The sequence below is a fragment of the Misgurnus anguillicaudatus genome, chromosome 20 (assembly GCF_027580225.2).
Source record: "Misgurnus anguillicaudatus chromosome 20, ASM2758022v2, whole genome shotgun sequence".
NCBI lineage: Eukaryota > Metazoa > Chordata > Actinopteri > Cypriniformes > Cobitidae > Misgurnus > Misgurnus anguillicaudatus.
This window is the reverse complement of record NC_073356.2, coordinates 14996020-15005046: the sequence shown is the minus strand read 5'-3', so window position 1 is coordinate 15005046 and position 9027 is coordinate 14996020. Positions and strand designations below refer to the sequence as shown.

The following is a 9027-nucleotide window of genomic DNA, read 5'->3' as shown; positions in this document are numbered from 1 at the left end:
ATGGTCGAAAAGGGTTGGTCCTATTGTAATGGGAGTATTTTGGGTGTAACGTGCAATAAACCAATGAGATTCACAGCTCTCATCCCCTTTAAAAGCAAGTTGCGCTGGCGCTTTGTCTAATCCCTATTTAGATGACGGACTTTGTAAACTGAAAAACTAAGCGGAGGAAGAAGATCCCCAGTGTAAGATTAATGTTAAATAATTGTGTTGTTTTTCACTTGTATTGAAATTGTTATTTTTTTATTAAAACCTTTAAAACCCGTTTTCTTTTAGTCATGGAAGTAAAAGGCATGCTTGTAATTGCTTTAAATGTATGGCTATCCAATATCATCAAAAAATAATTTACAAGTATGTAAGATAATGTTTGTACTCTAAAAATACTTTATTTGTAACAAACAGGAGATAAAGAATTTACAAACGGCTCTCCTCACGTTTCAGCACTTTGGACAGTGTTTTTTAGCAAAGAGTTTTTTTTAAGCATTACATAAAAATGTTTCTCATCTCACCATATCCACAGGTACAGAGTCATCATATACAATAAATCCGTGAGGTAGCATTAAAAAAAAACATTTAAAAACAGATGCATTTGTTTAAAGCAAAGCATTTATTTACTTACCAGGCTGCAGGTGAAGCAGCTCTTTGTGCCTTCTAACGTCTCATAATTAGTCCTCATTTATGTCCAAGAGACTCAATAATAATCTTTTACATTCAATCCTTTAATCTTTCATATTTAAAAGCATTTGTGCTGCTGCGCATTCATGTAATTTGTGATAAGCAAACCCGCGTTGTCCTCCCGTTTATAGGCACATTTTACTAATGCGCTCTTTAAATAACATAAAACACATTTCGCCATTGACTTTAGACTTTAGACCAGGTTTTTGTTGGTCAATGGCGTAGTCAAGTTGCCTCAAAATAGCAACGCACCAACAATGCGCCTGAACACACCTCGTTTTCAGACCAGAACACCCCTGGGCGCAAAAGGTGGCGCAAATGCATTTGCTATTTAAACAACGCGGCGCTAAACGTGAAAATTAGGGTGGAAACTAGCGAAAGATACTTGCATCGCGCACTGCGCTGCATTGCGCCGGGTGTAAGATAGAGCCCTTAGAGTTATATTAAATACTGTCCTGGCCAGTGGCGGCTCGTTACTGCTCTTCTGAGGGGTGCAAATTCAAAATAAGTGTTCAGAGTGTCATGTGTGTTGCTCGTGTTTTCAAAATATGTGTTTGTTGCGTCATGTAAACCATGTGCATCACTTGTCTTGTCAAAAGAAGTGCCTGCTGCACACGCGCCAAAACCGTTTATGATAAAAGAGACTCTCACATTCACAAAATACACGCAACACATTCACTTAACAGTAAACTCTGATTACGCATGAGATAATGCAGGTCTCTTTTATCATAAACCCTTCAGATGTGTGTGCAGCAGGCACTTATTTTGACATGACACGTGATTCACCTAACACATATTTTAAAAATGACGAACCACACACATGACGGGCTACATACATGTTGGGATGAGCTTCGCATTGCATTGTGCGCCCTCGGAAGATAAGTCATTGTCCGCCACTGGTCCTGGTTCTTCAGTGCTTGATAATGGCATTGACTGGGCATCAGTGTTTTGAAGTTCCAGGGGTGCATCCATCCATCATTGAGGTGATCCATATATAACCCAGTGGGTCTTCTGATGCAAAATGATAGGCTTGTGAGAAAAACTTTATATTTTAAGCTTTAAGCGAGTTACGATGCATATGTAATGGAAACAGACTACAACAACTCAATCGCATTGTTTCTCACGTGTCTCTACTGTGTTTCATCACAATTCATATTACGACTAGTCATGAGATGCATAACATCCAATGCGATAACACGTGCCGCCATATTTAAATTGTCTTTTTAACTTTGTAAATGTCTTGTCTCTATCATAAAAAGCTATAAATATGTTTTTCTCACAAATGTATTGTTTTGCTTCGGAAGACATTTATTAATCCACTGGGTTGCGTGTGGATTACTTTGATGATGGATGGATGTACTTTTGAGCTTTGAAAAGCGTTGATCCCAGTCAATGACATTATAAAGCAAAAATATAAATACAATATATAAATGTAAAGAACCAGGAAATTATTTAATATAACTCTGATTGTGTACTGTTAAAAAAGTAATAGATAACTTCTTGGATGACATGATTGTAAATAATCAGTCAATTTTCATTTTGGTGGGAAGAGTAATCCTTTAACTCATTCGAGTCATCAGACAGTCATCTGGTTGCTTTGACTGAATTCAGTTACAGATCAAAATCCCTGATGGTAAATCAACACTGCTCAGTCTTATCTATTAAAGTACACTCATGATCCTGAAGGTGTGTATAAAATTAATAAAGTAATTAAGTAATGCATAAAGTCATAATTGAACATAACTGAAGATGTGTGCTGTTAACAAGCAGAAGGGTAAAGATAAAATAAAACAAAGACGTCAAAGCAACAAGATGACTTGGTTCAGACAACTCAACCCTTTTAAAATGTCTTTTATTTAACTGTGCATTTATCCTTTATCTTAGACAAAGCAGACCATGTTAATTTCATTTAATACATTCTGGAACAAATCTGGGTCCACTTATCATTTCTACTTACAAATTAACATTTCTGTTCTGCTCCGTTTACAGTGTTTGGATGAGATCTAGACCGAGGTGTATACTAGGACAGAACTAAGTGTTGTGACCCACAGGTGAGACAAACTTTGCTATTTGGTATCTGTTAGACACAATACATTGAAGAAGGGCCCATTCATATTATACTTAAACTTGGTCCAGTACCCTTTGATTTTTGGTTCATTCACACTGTCAATGATTTTCTGGAATCTGTGTTTATGCCGTAAAGACACATGATGTGTTTAAAGTCATGCAATTGATAGGTTTTATCCACAGTGTCTGAAGGTTTGTTATTATTTGTTATTTCTCTCTGCAGAAGACTGCATTTTAAGGTTATACTTATACATTTTAAGGTTATACTTAATAAGGTTATACTTTTGTCATGATTTCGGTCTTACCGGTTTGCTGTGTGTCTGTTTTCCTTTGTTGTCTTGTATGTTTGCCTCACAGATCCATGTGCGCGTCTTTCGCAGGTGTTCCCGTTTGCTGTGATTTCCTCACTGACGTCATCATCACCTGAAGCTTGTTTGATCCCCAATCGGCAGCAGTATATAACTCTCTCGTTCCCCTCAGTCTTTGCGAGTCCGTCATTGAATGTACTAGAGGTGCCTCTGATGCATTTCGCCATCTTGTCCTGTCATGTTATGTTCCCAGTTTAATTCACAAATATTAGTCTGTGTTATCTGCTGTCTCGTCATTGCAGAGTTCCAGCCGTCACGCTGCTTCAGTCTTCTCAGTTCTGCCAATCTCCAGCGAGCTGTTCAGTTTGTTGCGCTGTCTAGCGCTTTCATTGTTGACCCCCACTAACTGTGTTTCTCCTCTATATCACAGCTCTGGACTGTTGCTGTTGGCGAGTTGTCCCTTTTGGGTTGTTCCGTGATTCAGTTCGCCGTGTAATTCGGAGGTTTAATTTTTCCCCGGATACCTAAAGTGATTTTGGTGACTGAGAGACTTTTTGTGTGAGCTTAATAAACATCACTCTGCTCTGGAATCCTTTGTCTGTGTTCCTTACAGAATGGACTCGCCAAGAATGGATTCCGCAGAGGCCGATTCCATGAGGTCGGCGCTTGCACAACAGGGCTCCTGGTTAGGCCAACACACTGCCCAGTTAACTTCCACCAATCACATGATTGAGGATCTTACTGCCCAAGTCGCCAATCTCACTGCTCGTTTGGCCCGTATGCAACGGGAACATTCTGCATCTCCACTCGAGAGAGAGCCTCATGTCTCTGACCCGCCACCATACAACGGAGATCCAGCCGCTTGCCAAGCATTTTTATCTCAATGTTCTCTGATCTTCGCTCTGCAGCCCCGCCGTTATGTTTCAGAACGTACTAAGGTGGCGTACGTCATCACTCGTCTTGTCGATAAGGCCCGGGACTGGGCCACGGCTGTTTAGGATTCCCACGATCCTTGTTGTCACTTTTTTACGGAGTTTAAAGATGAGATGGAGAGGCTGTTTGATCGATCTGCCCGTGGTGGCGCTGCTGCCGCCCATCTGACTCATTTTACCCAGTCTGGGTTATCAGTAACTGACTATGCTATTCAGTTTAAGACTCTTGCTGCCACCTGCAAGTGGAATAAGGAAGTGCTCCGGGCGCGTTTTGTTGACGGTCTGATCGATGAGATTCGGGACGAGATTTCCACGCACGAACTGCCAGAGTCACTGGAGGCAATTATTGATTTAGCTCTCCGCATTAAAGCTCGCCGATCTTTACGTGCACAGCGTCGAACTCTACGACAACCAAGAACATCCTTGTCTCCACGTCAACCACTGCCCTCATCTACCCCCCCTTCATCTGAATCAGAACCTATGCAGATTGGTAAATTCTGGTTATCTGTTCAAGAGAAGGAACAACGTCTTCGCAATGCGCCATGTCTGTACTGTGGCAAGCCGGGTCACATAGCTAAAGACTGTCCGTTAAAAGGGCTCCGCCCATCAGTGAAGTCGGGAGGACTGATGGGCGCCTCTACACCTAAATTCTCCCCAAATTCCTGCACTAACATGCCTGTCACGATATCCTTCGCCGGGCGGGATATATCCACTATTGCTCTGCTAGACACGGGGTCTGAAGGTAACTTCATTGATCAAAGATTAGCTCATTCCTGGGGTCTCTCCATTGTTCCTCTCAAGAATCGCCTGGATGTCTTCTCTCTGCGTGGCCAGCAGATGGCACAGATTACTCACTGCACCACACCTGTAAGTCTTCGTATCTCTGGGAATCACCATGAGAAGATTGTGCTGTACCTACTTCATGCTACTTTGTATCCCATTGTTTTGGGGCATGGGTGGTTCGTACAGCATAATCCTCACGTGGATTGGCAGAGAGGTGTTATTTTGTCTTGGTCTCAGTCTTGTCATGTTTCTTGTTTGGGTTCCGCTGTTTCTGCTCTTGTGTCTTCCCCTCCGCAGATACCAGCGGCCGATTTGACCAGAGTCCTGGCGGAATATGCCGACATCAGCCAGGTTTTCAGTAAAGCCCGGGCCCCTTCCCTTCCTCCCCACCAGTCGTATGATTGTGCTATCGATCTCCTCCCAGGCACGACTCCGCCTAAAGGTAGACTTTATTCGTTATCTGGTCCAGAGAGGGAGGCTATGGATAAATATATTAAGGATGCCCTTCGTGCTGGTCTCATCCGACCCTCCACCTCGCCTGCAGGGGCGGGGTTTTTCTTTGTTAAAAAGAAGGACGGCTCTCTGCGTCCCTGTATTGATTACAGAGGATTAAATGATGTTACTGTTAAGAATCGGTACCCTCTTCCTTTAATGTCATCTGCTTTTGAGCTTTTACATGGAGCCAAGGTCTTTACCAAGCTTGATTTGCACAATGCTTATCATCTGGTACGCATAAGAGAGGGGGATGAATGGAAGACGGCATTTAACACCCCTACTGGACATTTTGAGTACTGCGTTCTGTCTTTCGGGCTTTGTAACGCACCGTCTGTCTTCCAGGCTCTGGTCAATGACGTGTTGAGAGACATGATTAATAAGTTTGTCTTTGTGTATTTAGATGATATTCTCATCTTTTCTCCCTCTATGCAGGAACACACTCAACACGTTTGCAAAGTTCTTAGACATCTATTAGAGAACCAGCTGTATGTTAAGGCAGAGAAGTGCGAGTTCCACCAGAGGTCGGTTTGTCATAGCAGCTGGTGAGATACATCCAGATCCCGCCAAGGTCAAGGCAGTCGCTGAATGGCCCTTCCCCGCATCCCGCAAGGAGCTATTAAGGTTTCTGGGTTTCGCCAACTTTTATCTGCGATTTATCCGTAACTATAGCCAGGTTGCTCAGCCGCTTACGGCGCTCACCTCAACTAAGACCAGGTTTGCTTGGAATAAAGCAGCTCAGGAAGCCTTTGATAATTGCCCGGTTTATCTCTGCTCCTGTTCTCTCTATTCCAGATATGGCAGCCTAATTTATTGTTGAGGTTGATGCTTCTGATGTCAGGGTCGGCGCTGTCTTGTCTCAGAGGTCTTCTAAGGATGGCAAGGTGCATCCATGTGCCCACTTCTCACATAAGCTTAACCCAGCAGAACGGAATTACGACATAGGTAATCGGGAACTGCTGGCGGTCAAGTTGGCTTTGGAGGAGTGACGTCACTGGTTGGAGGGGACCTCAGAGCCTTTCCTGGTCTGGACGGACCATAAGAATTTAGAATATATCCGTTCAGCCAGGAGATTAACATCTCGTCAGGCCCGCTGGGCACTCTTCTTTGAGCGATTTAAATTCACTCTCTCGTACCTGCCTGGTTCCAAGAATACTAAGCCCGATGCTCTATCCCGTATGTTCGAAGGTCCTCAGCCCACCAGAGATGAAACCATCCTCCCGGAGGGGCGGGTGGTGGGTTCGCTGCGTTGGGAGATCGAAACAAAGAGTAGAGCAGGCTGGTCGAGAGGGTGAAGTGCCAGTCGAGTGTCCGGCGGGGCGATTGTGGGTTCCGGAAGCGTTACGCTCTGAGGTTATCCAGTGGTGTCATGAGTCCAAGTTAGTTTGTCATCCGGGAATTCGGAGAACATTGGCTGCCGTCCGCCAACATTTCTGGTGGCCCTCTATGGGTCCTGATGTCAGACAGTTCGTATTAGCCTGTCAAGTTTGTGCCCGCAATAAGACGTCCCATCAAGCTCCTTTTGGTTGTCTTATGCCTCTTTCTGTCCCATCTCATCCCTGGTCTCATATTGCCATTGATTTCGTTACCAGCTTACCCAGTTCTGAAGGTAACACTGTAGTGTTAACAGTAGTAGACCATTTTTCCAAAGCGGTTCATTTTATTCCTTTGCCCAAACTCCCTTCTGCCAAGGAAACCGCTAGTGCCATGATCAAACACGTGTTTCACTTACATGGTCTGCCTACTGACGTGGTTTCTGATAGGGGTCCCCAATTTATTTCTCGTTTCTGGCAGGAGTTCTGTAGACAGATCGGTTGTACGACCAGCTTGTCTTCAGGTTATCATCCCCAGACCAATGGGCAATGCGAACGGGCTAATCAGGATCTAGGTAGAGCGCTCCGTTGTCTGACATCTCAGTATCCGAATTCCTGGTGCCAACAGTTACCCTGGGTAGAGTATGCGCACAACTCCCTTCCGACGGCTTCCCTTGACATGTCCCCCTTTGAGGCGTCCATGGGGTTCCAGCCTCCTCTGTTCCCATCTCAAGAACCCGATGTAGCGGTTCCGTTTGCGTTAGCTTTCGTCAAACGGTGCAAACGCACCTTGAGGAGAGCTTGAAATCTTCTTCTTAAAGCCTCCAGACGAACCAAAGCCGCGGCTGACCGTCACCGCCGACCAGCCCCTCCTTTTATTTGTGGGCAGAAGGTATGGCTTTCGTCTAAGGATCTGCCTCTGCGTGAGCCCTCTCGTAAGCAAGCACCCCGTTTCCTTGGGCTATTCACTATTGTTAAGGTCATTAACCTGGTGACAGTTAAGCTCAGATTGCCACCAACTCTCGGTCGGCTCGGTTTTGCATGTTTCCACGTTAAAACCGGTATTTTTCTCTCCCCTTAATCCTGCCCCGTCTGCTCCCGCCCCTCATCTTATTGATGGTATCCCGGCTTACACTGTCAAGTCCATTTTAGATGTGCGCCGCCGGGGTTCCCGTTTGCTGTGATTTCCTCACTGACATCATCATCACCTGAAGCTTGTTTGATCCCCAATCGGCAGCAGTATATAACTCTCTCGTTCCCCTCAGTCTTTGCGAGTCCGTCATTGAATGTACTAGAGGTGCCTCTGATGCATTTCGCCATCTTGTCCTGTCATGTTATGTTCCCAGTTTAGTTCACAAATATTAGTCTGTGTTATCTGCTGTCTCGTCCTTGCAGAGTTCCAGCCGTCACACTGCTTCAGTCTTCTCAGTTCTGCAAACGGTCTGCTCATGAACTAAGATTGTCTTTGCTGTGAAGAGACTGGATTACTACGAGTCTCAGGTCAGTTCATTATCTGCTGCACACAGCTGAGTCAACTCTTGTTTACTGGATTACTACCACTGTCACCAGAGCTTTGTTACTGCTCATCTCCAGCGAGCTGTTCAGTTTGTTGCACTGTCTAGCGCTTTCATTGTTGACCACCACTAACTGTGTTTCTCCTCTATATCACAGCTCTGGACTGTTGCTGTTGGCGAGCTGTCCCTTTTGGGTTGTGCCGTCGTTCGGTTCGCCCTGTAATTCCACGGAGGTTTAATTTTTCCCCGGATACCTAAAGTGACTTTGGTGACTGAGAGACTTTTTGTGTGAGCTTAATAAACATCACTCTGCTCTGGAATCCTTTGTCTGTGTTCCTTACAACTTTACTCGATTACACGAACACTGATGCAAGCACTTGTTCAACACAGTTTGGTGGTAAGCAAGTGGGTGACTGTTATCTTTAGATATCTCTAACAATAACATTTATAATTTTCAAGACATTTGCATTAATTCCTCCTATAGCACTCATTTTAAGTATAGCTGAGGATGCAAAGAAGAATTAACACTGTTTATAATGCACAGCCAGACACATTCAGGAATGCAACAACACAGTAGACCAGATGTTTTATATGCCTACATAAAGTACTGTATGCTTTGTGGGTCCACTTTTTGATTATCTATCCAATATACACGATTGTTCATGTTTGCCACCTACATTTAAATATAAAAATGTGATCGTATGATTAATACATTTTTTTGGATGTTTCCATTTAGGTGATCCTAAAGCAACAAAGAGAAACAATGGAGAGGAAGAAGTGGTGTCCAGATGTTTAAAAGGCGGTGTTCGGGACAGGAAACAAAGGCAACCAAGAAAAAACCTCTAAGGTTTAAAGGCGCTGCTTGCAGAGACAAGTGTAGGAAACAAAGAAAGACGACCTGACGAGAATGTTTTATGATTAAATGTTTTTGTTATGTACATGCACA

The 9027-nt window shown here is 44.0% G+C and overlaps 1 protein-coding gene across 1 annotated transcript in view; it reads right to left on the bottom strand.

The window, feature by feature from the left end:
- LOC141351440 (perforin-1-like) overlaps positions 1–9027 on the bottom strand; it is a 100416-nt gene that overhangs the window by 35360 nt on the left and 56029 nt on the right. The window lies entirely within an intron of this gene.